Source organism: Neolamprologus brichardi, chromosome 17, assembly GCF_056152115.1.
Source record: "Neolamprologus brichardi isolate AB-2024 chromosome 17, ASM5615211v1, whole genome shotgun sequence".
Lineage (NCBI taxonomy): Eukaryota > Metazoa > Chordata > Actinopteri > Cichliformes > Cichlidae > Neolamprologus > Neolamprologus brichardi.
This window is the reverse complement of record NC_142120.1, coordinates 38,638,654-38,653,693: the sequence shown is the minus strand read 5'-3', so window position 1 is coordinate 38,653,693 and position 15,040 is coordinate 38,638,654.

Genomic DNA, 15,040 nt, shown 5'->3' with positions numbered 1-15,040 from the left:
AGATGAGTGATGAGGAGGTGTGCTTACCAACTCTCACCACCTGGGGCCTGTTTGTGAGGAAGTTTAGAATCCATCTGCAGATTGGTGTGGTCCCAGCCCAAGGTCGACGAGCTTCGTGGCAAGTTTCGAGGATCATCAGGGGTCCTTTTGTCCCTCTGTGGGGGGAAACTCCCACTAGGTTTATATCTGGGACTCCCCACCATTTGACCTTAGAACTGAAGAAGCTTCTCGGATGAAGGTGAAACGTCTTCAAGCAACTTAAAGAAGTCCAGACGCTTTTCTTTGCAAGCTCCTTAGACTACGATGACCTGGATGACTGAGAACCTTCACAGACATATTCAGGAGCAGTTCTTTTCTTGGATGTTTGTTCCCTTTGTTTCCATCCTCTGTTAAGATGTTTCAGTAATGTTGAGGTCTCGGGAGGCCAATCCATGACTGAAGTCCTGTGATGCTGCATACTGCATTAGCAGTTTGTTCATAGTGAAAAATGAAGCCACTGCCAATCAGACATTTGCACAGTGGTTCGACTTCTGATGGTACTTTCCTGAATTCCATACCTATAATATGTTTGCACATACTGATGAATATGTGCAGCTGATTTTCAGTCCAGTTCCTGTGTGACAGACGCCAGTCTTTCTGCCTGTGTCCTTCCTTAAGAATAGAGCCATCTTTCCACTGAGACTGTTTCTGATGAGGCTTCATTGAGCAGTAGATGGATCCCTCAGCTCATCTAATCCTCCTATTTCTTAACACATGACTGTCAGAAACTGTTAATCTGCTGCAGCTCTTTAACTCTTCCACTTCTTTTTTTGTAATCTCTTAGTTTCCTCATTTTTTTAAGGTGGCACTGCTCACCAAATCCAAAGTCAACATGCTATTATAGAATGGAGTTGAACCTGTAATGGAGTTTGATTTAAACCAATCTAAGCAATTAAGTGAATGATGATGAGCAAAGAAATGATGGTGGAGGTCGTGGATGAAGACCCGGACAGCTGTGGTTGGCTCCTCGTATATAGCAGAGTGAGGTTGTGTTTGCACATTATCATAAAACCATGTTCACCATATATTTTAGCTGCAGACAATGACATTATTTGTTTTGCTGTGGTGATGTTATTCCACTTTGGTAAAATGGGAAAACCATCATTTCTTGCTGTTATTCACACATTATTCCAAGAGCATCAACACAAGCCTTGCCATAACTCTTGGGGTCGAGAGTAGTTTCGGCTACACGCTGTTGAAATGCCTCAAGAGCACCTTTGGCGGGGCATCCTTGACTGCATCCAATCACCGGAGGAGCCCCTCCCAACGTTTGTAGCTCACATGCTGGGTGAGTTTAATAGGCTAAGGTGCCTGCCACCGAAGCACGAACAGATCTAGCTCATATGTAAACACTCGTTGGAGAAGTATCGGGTTGCATTGTACTGTACGCCGGTCCCGTCGGTTATGAACCTGCTGCTTCACGTGCACGAGCTCCACACAGCCTTAGGGCCAGTTGGCCCCTCAACCCCTACTTCATCCTCTAGTGTAGCTGGTGTGAAAGAACCGCATTGTTTTAAATGCTTCCGCCCGGGGTTTACCACACACACGTGCCCAAGTTGCGCCTGGGTTGCCCCAAAAGAACGAGGTGCTACCAGACCCAGGGCAACCTCTCACTGGCCTCTGACACTGCCTCCTCGACCCACTTCACTACCCCTTCCCTGCAGACATACATTAATCAAAATCACATTGGACAAATGAGTGAACCAAACAAAATCAAACTGAGGTGTTTTTATTTCTATTCTTGGCAGTGATTATTCCCCAGCTGACAACCAAGAGGTCATCACAAATTGTTAAAATGACAATAAAGGTTTTGATCAGCAGGGGGGGGGGGGGTTGTGGGCACATATAGCTGCGAGAAATAAACCTCTTTTTTAACCAAATGGACAAAATGCTTCAAAACTCCATTTGGCCATCACTAGCTTTGGGGGGGTATTTTTGAGAGACAGGATGTCAGAGGGCAGGCTGGAATCTGAAAAAGAGAGGGTGGGCAGGCAGGTGAGTACCAGAAGAGAGTGGTTTACTGGAAAGTAGCAGAAGGCTGTAGTTATGGAGGATATACAGCCCAGTTTTACCAGCGAGGCAGTAGTTAGACTACGAGGAAAACACAGGACTTAGCAGGAACAAGATACAGTTAAACAACAATTTACCACATAGTAACAGGACAAGCTGGCAGAGACCCACAGTCAGAGTTGATCCTAAATACAGAGCCTTTAGATGAGCAAATGACTTACAGGTGTGCAAAGCAACCCCGGGCTCAGCAGCTCTACACTCGATGAAATCTGACCCACAAATCTGCCTGTGGAAGAAATACAGCGAAGACAGCCATGCAGACGGCAGTATGCTGCAGGAGGGTGTCAGCATACATTAAAGAATCAAAGACGTAAGGCAGGAAACAATATTGTTTAACCTAGTCCAATTTGTCTTGTTAAACAGTCGAAGATACACACCGTCTCTGCTTGCCGTTCTGTAAAAGTCACTGCACGTCACTGGATTACAATGAAAACTATTCTTAACACATCAGGAAACAGTGATCCATAGATGATGTTAGATTACTGGGGAAAATAAAGAGAAAAACCAGGTTGGCAAACTGTCCTCGGTGGACTAACAGTGTGTTGATTATTTGATTGTTTTGAACATTTCAGTTCCTGTGTGTTGCCACAGGGGGGCAGCTCTGGTGTTAGAGAGAAAACCATCAGCATCCAGAAGAGACATGATGGCACAGAGTGTAGCTGTGAGTTCACCACAATGCTGCGTTATGCAAAGTTAGAGTAACAAACGGCTCAGTCGTGCTGATCAGAACTTTCCAAAGTAAGTTGAAGAACTATTAAAGCAAATAAGATGAGAAAGGTGTAACATTCGTTCCCTCAGGTCCCCAAATCAATAATCAGCTGAAGTAGCAGTATTATTATTATGAAGTAGTAGTAGCATTATTGAGTACAGACAGAAAAATCACACTTCCATCCACCCGGACAAGCAGAACTGGGCAGAGAGCCGCTTTAACATTACTTGACTTTGCTCTCTGCCCATTTGTGAACTCGTGTTATTTACCAACTTTATAAGTTGAGTTAAAAAGTTGTATTATAATTCACCACAAAGCAGATTGCAGAGAAGCTCATTGTATGTCTTAAATGCTCAGTAGAAGTGCCCCCTGAACTCCAGCCACATTTAATGCAGCCACAGGTATGTATCAGCTTATTTGGTTACTGGGCCCTTTCCACTGAATGACGTCTATCTTCACATCACTTCTTCTTTTGTTCATTTATGTTTCCCTTTTCTTTTGGTTTCAGTAATCACTCTTTACAGTGTTTTTGTCTTTGTGCTCTATTTTTCTATATTTGATTTATTTCCCACAAATGTCTGCTAACAACAACCTGAGATCTTTTATGAGGAATCATCAGTTTCAAAGCGAGCATCCACCTGTAACCATGGTTACTCATTATCACCTGCATGCACAGTCTCAGAGGAGAAACAGACTGTGCTGCTGTTTAAGCCTGAGCATGACGTACGATTCGATGGTTCAACGTGATTGATTTGTTAACTTGAGTAATGAATTTATTTTTCCATTACGCCTACACAAGAAAATGAATGAATGTCTGACTTGGTGCATCCGAAATATGAGCCCTAACTTTTAACAGTAAACGTTTGAGCAGCACTTACAGACTCCAGCTCACTGACAGCAGCTCCTTTTCTGCCTACCTCACCTCATGGGAGTGTTTCAGAAGTGACGTGGCCCACATAAACTGTGACAGCCTGACTACACTTGCCCTTTATTAAGTTTCATTCATTTTGAACTGATCCCAGAAGGCCTTGTGCTAACCACGCACTCGATTTCAGCTAAACTGTTTTCAATCTAATTTACCATGTCATCTTCCTCCTAATGTTGCAGCACATATTATTTTACACAGAGGTGCTGTGTGCTTCAACAGCATGGCTTGTCATTATTAACAACAGTAATAACAGCTCTATGTTAGTGCACTATCATGACATCAAGAACACTGGACAACATGTACTGTCTTCAGTAGACAAGTTGGGAAATGTTGGAAGACAATGTCAGAAAATATGAATCCTCCTGCTACTGTTATTGTTATTTTTAGGGGTGTTTTGATGAAATTTAAGGATGCTTTAAAAAGCCCCAAAAAATAGACTAAACCCAACCAAGTGGGAGAACAAATGCAATAGTGATGGTGGAGCCACCATCAAAGCATACAACTATTGATCTGCTGCTCCCCCTCCTTCCAACCAGCTCTGGAGCCTCCTTCCTCCTGAAAGAGAAGCAATCTCTTTGCATGAAATTTCCCCTTGTGGGACTAATAAAGGTATATCAAAATCAACCGAAACCTACCAAATTTGTCAAATTTGATTTACTCACCGCAGGAATCATACAACCATCTTTTTGTTTCTCTTTGTTGAAATAAAGGCCAAAACACAACCTCAATCGGGATTTTTTTCGCAAGTATTTTTATTAATCAGATTTTTGAACTTCATTTTTTTAAAGATCCACTTTAAACATCCACTTGGGTGGACAATTGATGTGTATGGAGTGACACATCAGTGTCCAATGTAGTGGTTTATGTGCAAGTATACCATCAACACTGACACAAATACAAGAAGTTTGAGTAGCTGTGCACTATAGTGACCATTATGTGTCAAAGGGTTAAGTGATGCCTTTTGGGCTAACCAATGCATCAACAGTCTGCCAAGTTTCAGTAAATGATATACTGAAGCACTTTTTGAATTCAACTATGTATCTAGTTTCATTTTAGTTTTCTCCAGAGACCTCCAACAATGCATCGAAGACAGAAGTAAGGAAAGTGTTACAGCATTTATTGGAAAATATGCTTCATGTGAAGGCAGAAAATGATGAATTCCATGTGTCGGATTATAATATTATTTTATGCCATGTTAGACCCCTAATTAAAGATTGTGAATTACTATGTAGTTTTAGTTTGCATTATTCTCCTGAATTAGAAGAAGGTGATAATTATTACATTTGGTAAACTGATTTGCATTACATTAGACTGCTGATTTATTGTGAATGAATGATATTGTTTTATGATGCATTATACTGCTGAGTTATAAGAAATACTGTTTGCAGAAAGTCATTGCCTTATTTGTCTGGTTAGAAGAGAACAGAGCATACTGCCCCATCTCAGCAGGAGCAGATAAACAGGGAGCCAAGGTCGTAGCTTAGGCGCTGTGTGAGAGAAAGAATGTGAATGTTTAGGCTTTTATGATTAGGTGGGGGCCACTAGAGGCTATAAGAGTTTGATCAAGGCTCCACCATTTTGAGATCTGATGCTGTCTGCTGTATGGTGTCCATCTCCCACGCGTGTGTTCATTAAATCATCGTTTGACTCAACCCGGCTGGACCAGTGTTGTTATTTTGGTTTTCCTCCTGTATCCATCCCCAATATTTGAATCCGTAACACATGTTACTTGTCTGTCCTGGGCTATATTCTAGACCACAGACGGACCAAGAGTGACCTGGTGGCTGATAAATCTGCAGATGAGTTTCCTCTCGATAACCGCCTTGGCTAACATGTGTGGTGTAGAGGAGATGGTGTTTGAAAAGTAATAACATATTAATACATTAGCAAGGAAAGTGCAAATGATGACAAAAAGGGGAGAGCAGCTCTAACAATGTTCGGACTGATAAAGAAGCAAGTTGATCAAGTGCAGGCTCAGGAGTGCTTTCAAATCATTATCTGTGAGAATGTCTGAATCTAATACGTTTCACAGGCTGCTTTGTCAACACTCCACCTGCATTTTTCAGGTGTTCCCTGGCTGGGCAGCTGCTCAATGGACTACCTGGTCTACCAGTTCTAGAACTAATAGAGGTAAATGAGTGCTGACCCTCCAGGTATGCATTCAGCACTCTAGACAGTGCAGTACAGTTTCATGTAAATATCTGCCCTGTCAACTTTTAATGGTACATTATGTGCCTACCATGGTGACAATTCAATTCAATTCAATTTTATTTATATAGCGCCAAATCACAACAAATGTCGCCTCAAAGCGGTTCATAGATACAGAGAAAAGCCCAACAATCATATGACCCCCTATGAGCAAGCACTTTGGCGACAGTGGGAAGGAAAAACTCCCTTTTAACAGGAAGAAACCTCCGGCAGAAATGGGTAATAGTGAATTAGTTTAAATCTGGAGAAGACACTTGAGAAATGACTACTAAATCCAAGGAAGTCAGCAGCCATGTAAATTACTCACAGCTGACTCAGGATTCTTTTGAGGGCAATTTTGGTGCCACCCAGCACGTTAACGTCATGGTCCAGGGAAGTGTTGTGCTTCTGGTGCTTTTGGCCTGTGTTGGGCAAAGTCGGCCACCAGCGCTGGCCCAGCCTCACCTGCAAGCCATCGGCAGCAATCCTGCATTTAAGGCCACTCCATCCACTCTTCACCAGAGACATGACTGAGGAGACAGACTGGCAAAAACACATGGACACAAGACTGACTTTACAGGGAGATGCTGAGGGAAAGACACAGAGACAAGACAGGGACATGAAAGGGACCAAAAAACAACCAAGACCACCTAAACTAGATGTACTGATAAACTCACCACAAGACACTAAACTAGGAAACACAAGTAGAAAGTAAACAATACTGACTAAACAAAAGTCAAAAATCCATAAACACAAACACACTAACACAAACAAAAGGTCATAAAAGGGGGCTAAGCAAATCACTTCAAGACCCCAGCTGTGACCCCAGCTGTGACCCCAGCTGTGACGCTTGGTACAGTCAAAAGTCCACCAGGAACTGATCTTGATGAAATAACACTTAAGCTGCATTTTTTTTGGCTTGTTTTTATTTTCTTTAATTGCATTTACTTTTGCTTTTTAAGTTCTTATTTTCATGGCTATGTAATTACCAAACAAGTGCGCATGTGAGATCATTTGGTTGTTCACTTGACTGGCTTGTTCTTATATCTTTATACTCTAGCTAGCCCATGGTCAAGAAATGGCCCTCCTGCTATTGTGTGTAATCTCCTTCCATCATCAACAGGGGGATCACAATCTCAAAAGATTCCACATATTGATGCAGTTGAGAGACGTGTAGTCTTTTCTAAGGTAATTACAAGGTAGGGCACACTAGCGCCACCAAGGGAGGAGGGTGGGCGGCTTTAAGTGTAAAGCAAGGGTTGTCAAAGCGTGGACTGTCATGGACATTCCCCATCTTTCAGTACCCAGTGAGAAAATATTGTATAATCTCTTCTATAATGTAGTTGGACATCATTCTTGCATCTAATTCTTCATTTTCTTATCTCAGCTGTAGTTCTGTTACAATTTGGAGAACCATCCATGGAACCAGTTGGGTCAGCAGCCACGTCCCCTTTATGTTGTTTGTCCAGAAGAATAAAAAATAAGTAAACAAAAATAAATAACATTTTCTATGCACACTGTGTTTAATCTGTGTGATGATGCTGCGCTGAATTTTTAGACATTCCTGTGAACAACAGTATATAACCTTAACGTGAGGAAAATGAAGGGCTCGCTCAGAGTCAGCGATCTGAGAGCCAGACCAGCCAAAAGCACTCATGCACCGTGAGTAGGTGGGTTAAACCATACTGACTTGTTTCAGGTGTCAACATCTTGATTCTTTCTTTGGCACAATGAAGATGATTTGGTTCAAGTTTTACAGAGTTAATCTTAGGTTTCGTTCTTTTGGGGTCTTTTTGGGTGTTTCTGGTCAGTTAGGTTCCTCTGTGTCATCCCCGAGTCTCCTGTGAGAGTCTGTCGCGTCCTCTGTGTTTGTTTCAGGCTTTGCTTCTCCTTTCTCTGTCTTTGTCAAGGTCTCTCTGTCATGTCTGCTCGAATCAAGTCCACACATCTTAGTCATAGTTTCAGTGTTTGTACTTCCTGTTTTATTTTGACTGTCTCTTGTGTTCGGTGTGTTCAGTTTTGCTTCCCCCGTCTCGTTACGTCTAATTTGTTCCTGCCATGTTCCCATGTGTTTCCACTTCGCTCTTCACCCCACAGTGTCGTCTCTGTCTTCCTCAGTCCTTGGTCAGAGCATGTATTTCCGTGCACCAAGTTTTCTAGTGTCTTTCCAGTTTAGGTTTTTTTCATTGGTTCATTGGTTTGGTTTTCTTGTTTCGTCTGTGTTTGGTAATCAGCCTTTGTTGTCGTTACTCCCTGCCTCTGTCTGTCTGTATTTGGGTTCTCCCCCTTTCCGCAGTTGATTTCTCATATAAGAGTTGAACATGATCCAAGTTCACATTTTTTGGTTCTCAGCCGGGGTCTGCCTGTCTTTGTTTTGTTGTCAGAAACTTTACATTTACTTCAGTAATCTAATATCACGTTTTCATGTACAAGATGCAAACAAGTATGGTTTCAGTGTCATACTGGAACCACTGAAAGCCGAGAGGTAAATGGCCTGCATTTGTATAGCACTTTACTGGTCCCTAAGGACCCCAAAGCACTTTACACATCCGGTCATCCACCCATTCACACACTGGTGATGGCAGCTACATTGTAGCCACAGCCACCCTGTGGCGCACTGACAGAGGCGAGGCTGCCGGACACTGGCGCCACCGGGCCCTCTGACCACCACCAGTAGGCAACGGGTGAAGTGTCTTGCCCAAGGACACAACGAACGAGACTGTCTGAGCCGGGGCTCGAACTGGCAACCTTCTGATTACAAGGCGAACTCCCAACTCTTGAGCCACGATCGCCTCGTAGGTTTTTACTGTATGATGGGCAGGTGTGTGGTCCAGTGGCTCACTGGAGATTATCTTGGAATTAACACAGTTCTTTGTTTTAATGAGTCATTCAGCAGCTGCCATGTCCGTCGCCTGTGCTTGATTGAGAAGAATGATTCTCAAATCGTACACAGTGATCCTAAGTGGATCCTTTGTGAAGAAGATGGGTTTGAATTACATTGCCAGTCTCTCCAGAAAACCCATACTTGTAGTCCACATATGGTTAGAAAAAACAAAACAAAACCCCCACACTGCACTGCAACTGACTGAAATGAAAGGCTTGGGTGGAGCTCTGACTGAGCTGTCTGTGAGGTGGAGATGGGAAGGCGGTGGGTTGCACGAATGAGAGTCTAAGTGGGAGAATGAGGAGACTGATTGGCTCAAAGAAGGCAGGCAAGATGTTACGCAGTGAGGGGCGGTGAGGGAAACATCAGACTTCACTCTATCTTAATTAAAGTAATTGTTTTATTGTCTCTTGCCAACATCATGCACATACAGACAGCAACTTCTCAAAATGGCTCCCAATCCATTTCCTGCTCCCTTTAAATACTCTAAAGACACGCCTTCTTAATACAGACTGGGTAAAAGAGCTGCAATTGAGGCAGGCCTCCTCTTTACTGGGAAAACAAGATGGCCACCACAGAGGTAACCTGCAGAACACTTTGTTACATAAATGCTTCCCAACACAAGAAGAAGATTGGACTAGAGCAGAGGTGTCCAACTCCAGGCCTCGAGGGCCGGTGTCCTGCAGGTTTTAGATCTCACCCTGGGCCAACACACCTGAATCACATGACTAGTTCATTACCAGCCTCTGGAGAACTTCAGGACATGTTGAGGAGGTCATTTAGCCAATTGAATCAGCTCGATCCTGCAGGACAACGGCCCTTGAGGCCTGGAGTAATGGTTGAGAGTGAAAATGTGGGAAAGTGGTAGTGATGTAAAGAACAGATAAGCAGGCATATGAGTCATTACAGACCTTATTGAACTTACACATAAACTTCATTTGATTTTTCATGTCTGCTAAACATTTAAGAACTTGTATAGAAATTTGAGACCTAATCATTGCAGGGAACGTTGACCTCTTTCAGGTTAAACAAACATCCTGCATCAAACTGATATTTATTGTCACTACGAAACCTTTACCTCAAACAAAATGAGTGTAGGCCGATTACATGGTTTTCTTTTGTGGATGGGAATGAGGGCAACCATGAAATGCTGGAAATGATCTTGTCAGAACTAGAGATGGACCGATCCGATATTACGTATCGGTATCGGTCCGATACTGACCCAAATTACTGGATCGGATATCGGCGAGAAATAAAAAATGTAATCCGATCCATTAAATATCAAAAAAGCACCTCACAAAACTTGCTACAAGGCGTAACTCGGCTCTTAACCGTAGCACGTTGCAGCAGTATGCATCCTACCAAACCAGCATTTCATCTCTGAGGAAGTTTTCCCAGAGAGAAGTAAAGCAAGCGTGTAATTTCATCTCTGAATGTTTGTAAAGCATTCCCACGTTAAGCTTAACAACAGATATATGGAGCGACTGTCTCTCTCTCTCTCTCTCTCCTGCTACTTCAATCGTGAAACTGCTTAATGATCAGCTGATCGGCTTTTCTGTCGTGAGTCTGGCTCTCTTCTTTGTTTTTGGCCCACTTCTCACCAGAAAGAGGAAACCAGCGGCTGAACAACAGCAGCACTATTAAGCTTGATAAGCTGTTGTTAGAATTTATTTAATATTATTTCTACACCAGGATCTTTTTCTACAGCTGACGGCTGGTAACTGTGCAGGGGCGGATCTAGCAAAGTTTAGCCAGGGGGGCCGATAGGGCATGAACAGGGAAAAGGGGGCACAAAGACATACTTTTCTTTCTTATTCTCATTTAAAATGTCGAGCTTTTAATAAATAATTATCTGAATCGTACACCCAGAGTTTTAATCTGATGTAAAATATATAGAAGTCCATTACTGTATATAGTAACTATTAAGTCTAATATACCCTAGTAAGCTGTAGTACTTTTTCCTTTGGGAACCATCTGTGAATTCTGCAATTCTGTTGAAGAAAGATGTTGAATCTATTTAATTATTCTTGAAAAATAATTTATTTCTGTGCATTTTTCCCCCTGCATCAAATTAAATTTGATTACATCGATTAAGCATCATGAGGTGGAGGGTGTGGGGTGGTTCCCTATTTTTTTTTTGCTGGGAGTTTGCAACCCTATTAGTTTGGTTGCTTAATATTTCTGCTAAGTACTCTTTAAAATACCAGAATAGGGAGGATGGAGCAGGTTTAAGTTTATTAGATTGATCAGTTTTGCTGAACTATGAAATTTTTTGGGCGCAGTGTATTTTTTACATACAGGTTTAACAGAATAGCTTTAGTGTTGTTATTTATTTAAACTTGAGTATAAACTTATACAAAATGCAGCAAGATATTAAAAAAACGTTTTACTGATTAAAAAACACACTATATCGGATTCATATCGGTATCGGCAGATATCCAAATTTATAATATCGGTATCGGTATCGGACATAAAAAAGTGGTATCGTGCCATCTCTAGTCAGAACAGGTTTTCAGAAGTAGCCGAGTTAAAGTTGATTGGCGATTTTCATGACAGGTGAGGATTATGCATGATTATTTATCTGTTGTTGTTTTCTTCCCATGTGCACCCCTCCCAGAAATGCACACAAAAGCACCCACAGTTGTATACACACTTACATGCAGTGTGTACGTTTCTGTGTATACATTGTACATGTGCTCTGTCTTATCTCTGATTTAATCTTGTTGTGTATCTGTCTCTGTTGTCTCGGTCAAAAAAGTACAGCACAGAATACACTCACAGGCCACTTTATTAGGTACACCTGTTCAACTGCTCACGAATGTGTATGTGTCAGTCACATGGTAGCATGCTTAGGCATGCAGACATGATCAGTCTGCTAAATCTGAGAGGAATACAGCCAGACTCCTTTGAGCTGATAGGAAAGCAACAGTAATTCAAGTAAAAACTACAGTTACAACCAAAGCAGTGTCTCTGAACACACAACACATGGACCCTTGAAGCAGATGGGCTGCAGCAGCAGCAGACTGCACCTGGTGGCAACAAGCTGACACTACAGTTTATATGGGCTCAGCAAAATAGCAAAAAAAGAGAAAAATGTTGCAAAGTCTGGTGAGTGTCAACTTGTGCTGCAACATTCACAGTAGAGTTATAATTATGCACAAATGACATGAAAACGCTGAAAAATTAGTTCATGCATTTATTAGAGATGGCACGATACCACTTTTTTATGTCCGATACCGATACCGATATTATAAATTTGGATATCTGCCGATACCGATATGAATCCGATATAGTGTGTTTTTTAATCAATAAAACGTTTTTTTAATATCTTGCTGCATTTTGTTTATACTCAAGTTTAAATAAATAACAACACTAAAGGTATTCTGTTATACCTGTATGTAAAAAATACACTGCGCCCAAAATATTTCATAGTTCAGCAAAACTGATCAATCTAATAAAGTTAAACCTACCCCATCCTCCCTATTCTGGTATTGCAAACTCCCAGCAAAAAAAAAATAGGGAACCACCCCACACCCTCCACCTCATGATGCTTAATCGATGTAATCAAATTTAATTTGATGCAGGGGGAAAAATGCACAGAAATAAATTATTTTTCAAGAATAATTAAATAGATTCAACATCTTTCTTCAACAGAATTGCAGAATTCACAGATGGTACTTTCCCAAAGGAAAAAGTACTATAGCTTACTAGGGTATATTAGACTTAATAGTTACTATATACAGTAATGGACTTCTATATATTTTACATCAGATTAAAACTTTGGGTGTACGATTCAGATAATTATTTATTAAAAGCTCGACATTTTAAATGAGAATAAGAAAGAAAAGTATGTCTTTGTGCCCCCTTTTGCCTGTTCATGCCCTATCGGCCCCCCTGGCTAAACTTTGCTAGCTCCGCCCCTGCACAGTTACGTCAGCTGTAGAAAAAGATCCTGGTGTAGAAATAATATTAAATAAATTCTAACAACAGCTTATCAAGCTTAATAGTGCTGCTGTTGTTCAGCCGCTGGTTTCCTCTTTCTGGTGAGAAGTGAGCCAAAAACTAAGAAGAGAGACGATCAGCTGATCATTGATCAGTTTCATGATTGAAGCAGCAGCAGGAGAGAGAGAGAGGCAGTCGCTCCATATATCTGTTGTTAAGCTTAACGTGGGAATGCTTTACAAACATTCAGAGATGAACTTACACGCTTGCTTTACTTCTCTCTGGGAAAACTTCCTCAGAGATGAAATGCTGGTTTGGTAGGATGCATACTGCTGCAACGTGAAACGGTTAAGAGCCGAGTTACGCCTTGTAGCAAGTTTTGTGAGGTGCTTTTTTGATATTTAATGGATCGGATTACATTTTTTATTTCTCACCGATATCCGATCCAGTAATTTGGGTCAGTATCGGACCGATACCGATACGTAATATCGGATCGGTCCATCTCTAGCATTTATTACTTCCAGGCTGGACTACTGCAATTCATTATTATCAGGATGTCCAAAAAACTCACTGAAAAGCCTTCAGTTAATCCAAAATGCTGCAGCAAGAGTACTGACAGGGACTAGAAAGAGAGAGCAGATTTCTCCTGTATTAGTTTCTCTTCATTGGCTTCCTGTTAAATCCAGAATTGAATTCAAAATCCTGCTCCTCACATACAAGGTCTTAAATAATCAGGCCCCATCTTATCTTAATGACCTTGTAGTACCATATCACCCTATTAGAGCACTTCGCTCCCACTCTGCAGGCCTACTTGTTGTTCCTAGAGTATTTAAAAGTAGAATGGGAGGGAGAGCCTTCAGTTTTCAGGTCCCTCTTCTGTGGAACCAGCTTCCAGTTTGGATTCAGGAGACAGACACTATCTCTACTTTCAAGATTAGGCTTCAAACTTTCCTTTTTTCTGAAGCATATAGTTAGGGCTGGACCAGGTGACCCTGAATCCTCCCTTAGTTATGCTGCAATAGATGTAGGCTGCCGGGGATTCCCATGATGCATTGAGTTTTTCCTTTCCAGTCACCTTTCTCACTCACTATGTGTTAACAGACCTCTCTACATTGAATCATATCTGTTATTAACCTCTGTCTCTCTTCCACAGCATGTCTTTATCCTGTCTTCCTTCTCTCACCCCAACCAATCGCAGCAGATGGCCCCGCCCCTCCCTGAGCCTGGTTCTGCTGGAGGTTTCTTCCTGTTAAAAGGGAGTTTTTCCTTCCCACTGTCGCCAAAGTGCTGCTCATAGGGGGTCATATGATTGTTGGGTTTTTCTCTGTATCTATGAAGCGCCTTGAGGCGACTTTTGTTGTGATTTGGCGCTATATAAATAAAATTGAATTGAATTGAATTGAATTGAAAATATGATCAGGGTGCTGCTGTGGTATCAGGGATATTTGCTTGTTGCACTTCAGGTCCCTGAGCTTCTATACATATATATGCAACAATATTAATATGCATTACTTTTATTGTTCATAATTATACATTTAAATATAAAAATACACTTTTAAACAAACCGGTCCGTCGTGGTGAAGAGGGAGCTGAGTGTAAAAGCGAAGCTCTCAATTTACCGGTCGATCTACGTCCCTACCCTCACCTATGGCCACGAGCTGTGGGTAGTGACCGAAAGAACGAGATCGCGGATACAAGCGGCGGAAATGAGCTTCCTCCGAAGGGTGGCTGGCCTCTCCCTTAGAGATAGGGTGAGAAGTTCGGCCATCCGGGAGGGGCTCAGAGTAGAGCCGCTGCTCCTCTACAGTGAAAGGAGCCAGCTGAAGTGGTTCGGGCATCTGACAAGGATGCCTCCTGGGCGCCTCCTGGGTGAGGTGTTCCAGGCATGTCCCACTGGGAGGAGGCCCCGGGGCAGACCCAGGACCCAGGCCTGGGAACGCCTTGGTGTTCCCCCGGATAAGCTGGAGGAGGTGGCTGGGGAGAGGGAGGTCTGGGCCTCTCTGCTTAGGCTGCTGCCCCCTCGACCCGGCCTCGGATAAAGCGGAAGAAGATGGATGGACTTTTAAACATGAGTTAGTTCCATAGTCCATGAGGGGAAAGTGGAAGCCAAACCAGCCACTTAAACTCAGCTGAGAGCACCACTGCAGCTCCCTCGGTCCCTGCTTCAGCAACTTAACTGACTATTAGCAGAGTTTTCTCTGGTTTTATTTTCACTTAGTTCAAAATAAAATACTAAAAAAAGTTCTATCTAGCCATTTCACGTTGATCAATACCTGTTAAA